The 3632-nt window shown below is 51.8% G+C and overlaps 1 non-coding gene across 1 annotated transcript; it reads left to right on the top strand.

The window, feature by feature from the left end:
- Positions 1–3078: 3078 nt before the first annotated feature.
- Positions 3079–3153, top strand: Trnat-ugu (transfer RNA threonine (anticodon UGU)). The gene has a single exon. It is a non-coding gene; the product is annotated as a tRNA-Thr (tRNA).
- The last annotated feature ends 479 nt before the right edge of the window (positions 3154–3632 follow it).

The following is a 3632-nucleotide window of genomic DNA, read 5'->3' as shown; positions in this document are numbered from 1 at the left end:
AAGACAACCGACGCCAATGCCTCACCATAACTCCGGACATGCTTTACAGTGCTGTTCACAACATTATTCATCGACTACAGCTATTGTTGAGGAATGATGGAAGACATATTGAGCATTTCCTGTAAAGAACATCATCTTTGCTTTATCTTACTTTGTTATGCTAATTATTGCAATTCTGATCAGATGAAGCGCCATCTGACGGACATTTTTGAACCTTTGTATTTTTTTAGTTCTAATAAAACCCCATGTCATTGCAACCACGTGTGTCAATTTGTACCTCTCTATCTACATTATTACGTGATTTATTCAGTTTTAAAATTTATACTGACTTTATGATCACCCGGCATTTTCACACAGCACTTTCTCTCCAGTTAACACATTCACACTGCTATCGCTCTGTGAGTGTTTATACACTCCTGGAAATGGAAAAAAGAACACATTGACACCGGTGTGTCAGACCCACCATACTTGCTCCGGACACTGCGAGAGGGCTGTACAAGCAATGATCACACGCACGGCACAGCGGACACACCAGGAACCGCGGTGTTGGCCGTCGAATGGCGCTAGCTGCGCAGCATTTGTGCACCGCCGCCGTCAGTGTCAGCCAGTTTGCCGTGGCATACGGAGCTCCATCGCAGTCTTTAACACTGGTAGCATGCCGCGACAGCGTGGACGTGAACCGTATGTGCAGTTGACGGACTTTGAGCGAGGGCATATAGTGGGCATGCGGGAGGCCGGGTGGACGTACCGCCGAATTGCTCAACACGTGGGGCGTGAGGTCTCCACAGTACATCGATGTTGTCGCCAGTGGTCGGCGGAAGGTGCACGTGCCCGTCGACCTGGGACCGGACCGCAGCGACGCACGGATGCACGCCAAGACCGTAGGATCCTACGCAGTGCAGTAGGGGACCGCACCGCCACTTCCCAGCAAATTAGGGACACTGTTGCTCCTGGGGTATCGGCGAGGACCATTCGCAACCGTCTCCATGAAGCTGGGCTACGGTCCCGCACACCGTTAGGCCGTCTTCCGCTCACGCCCCAACATCGTGCAGCCCGCCTCCAGTGGTGTCGCGACAGGCGTGAATGGAGGGACGAATGGAGACGTGTCGTCTTCAGCGATGAGAGTCGCTTCTGCCTTGGTGCCAATGATGGTCGTATGCGTGTTTGGCGCCGTGCAGGTGAGCGCCACAATCAGGACTGCATACGACCGAGGCACACAGGGCCAACACCCGGCATCATGGTGTGGGGAGCGATCTCCTACACTGGCCGTACACCACTGGTGATCGTCGAGGGGACACTGAATAGTGCACGGTACATCCAAACCGTCATCGAACCCATCGTTCTACCATTCCTAGACCGGCAAGGGAACTTGCTGTTCCAACAGGACAATGCACGTCCGCATGTATCCCGTGCCACCCAACGTGCTCTAGAAGGTGTAGGTCAACTACCCTGGCCAGCACGATCTCCGGATCTGTCCCCCATTGAGCATGTTTGGGACTGGATGAAGCGTCGTCTCACGCGGTCTGCACGTCCAGCACGAACGCTGGTCCAACTGAGGCGCCAGGTGGAAATGGCATGGCAAGCCGTTCCACAGGACTACATCCAGCATCTCTACGATCGTCTCCGTGGGAGAATAGCAGCCTGCATTGCTGCGAAAGGTGGATATACACTGTACTAGTGCCGACATTGTGCATGCTCTGTTGCCTGTGTCTATGTGCCTGTGGTTCTGTCAGTGTGATCATGTGATGTATCTGACCCCAGGAATGTGTCAATAAAGTTTCCCCTTCCTGGGACAATGAATTCACGGTGTTCTTATTTCAATTTCCAGGAGTGTATTTTCCGACTAGGAGGAGAATAATTACAGAAACTGTGGCGATATTTTCAGGCGTAACTGCGGTTTGCTTGCGGCCAACATGCCCCACTAGATCATCAGTTACGCTGCCTGTCCGTTGAAATTTTGCGAAGAGCGTACGAATGGTTTTCGCATCGGGTCCTTTTGGAACATAAATCGTGCTTGAAAACTTCGCCTTGTTGCCGTAGGACTCTCTTCTAACCTGTGGTACTCTAGCACCAGTAAAACGCGTTGTTCGATGGAGTACATGGTTTTAATCTCTTCCTTCGGTACGCTAACCTCGTTTCACGTTTCAATAGTGGAACTGATCGCTCTGAGCTTCGGATCACTATTTATACTAGGCATTACGTACGGCGATTACAGCGCCACCTGTTAGCAGCTTTTGTAACTATTATTTCAAACTGCTGTATAAACTTCTTACGGCTTTCACAATAAAGATACCGTTCAATGCATTCCTCTATCGATCTTTGTTTACGAGATATTTAGTTTTGAAATCAGGGAGTCCTCCTCTGGACGCCCTGTAGCTTTTACCGTACCCTTGTGTGAGTGTGTCTCGGCACCGCACAGCCTCCAGGATCCTTGGAGTGCGATGGCCGTCGTGGCAGGAAGGAAGCCGGCAGATAGCAGGCGGGCAGGTAGAGAGTATTGTGGGCAACTCGCCTCGCCTTGCGTGTCCTGCGGAGCCCGTGCGGCGTCCGTTGGCCTTCAGGAAGAGCAGTGCTGGCCTTCCGCGAGGGAACCGCACCGACACCTCTCCAGCGGCGGGGACACCTCTGGATGCGTCGTTGGGTGTGTTATCAGGGGCCTAATACTGCTGCCGGATTCCTTAACTCTGTGAAGCATGCTGCTTTGAAAATCATATCAACTTCCCATTATTTAAATGACGACTAACTGAAAACCTCAGCTGCCGACAGGTGTTGTTGATATACCTCGATGCGGACAGCTGAAAATGTGTGCCCCGACCTGGACTCGAACCCGGGAACTCCTGCTTACATGGCAGACACTCTATCCATCTGAGCCACCGAGGACACAAATGAATAGCGCGACTGCAGGGACTTATCCCTTGCGCGCTTCCCGTGAGACTCACATTCCCAACTGTCCACAATTCTACATATGTATTGTACCTTATAGACATTTGCCCACTCACTCATTACTCGCGCACGCCTTGCCGATTCCCATAAGAAGCGTGCAAGGGATAAGTCCCTGCAATCACGCTATTCATTTGTGTCCTCGGTGGCTCAGATGGACAGAGCGTCTGCCATGTAAGCAGGAGATCCCGGGTTCGAGTCCCGGTCGGGACACGCATTTTCAGCTGTCCACATCGAGGTATATCAACAACACCTGTCGGCAGCTGAAGTTTTCAGTTAGTCATCATTTATTCCACAGAAAAGCTGCACGGTCATCAACAGTAACTGTTCTTTCGAGAACAAGTTACTGTCTTTGTATATTCCCATTACTTTTCAGTGTAAACCATAGAGCTATATCTCAGTTATCACTATTCTACTGCAAAGTGTCGCTGTCTCCTTCACGGGTGAGCCAGATCGCTGGTCGATCATCAGCGATCGGCTTGTTATCTTTGGCGCGTCCCCGGGCATGAGCATCTTTGCGTTTTCGGCTGGGGCGCGCGGGACGGCGACAGGCACTCGGTTTGGGGCGGCCGGTTGGACTGGTGGAGTTGTGGCTCGCGCGTAAGCACATGTGTGATGTCTGTTACGCTGGGGCTGTTTGCTAATCGTGAAATTCCTGCGGCGGTTACTGGTTGCCTGGAAGGCATTTCGTA

This window comes from Schistocerca nitens, chromosome 9 (genome assembly GCF_023898315.1).
Source record: "Schistocerca nitens isolate TAMUIC-IGC-003100 chromosome 9, iqSchNite1.1, whole genome shotgun sequence".
In the NCBI taxonomy this organism is placed as follows: Eukaryota; Metazoa; Arthropoda; class Insecta; order Orthoptera; family Acrididae; genus Schistocerca; species Schistocerca nitens.
This window is presented reverse-complemented; position numbering and strand designations above follow the sequence as displayed.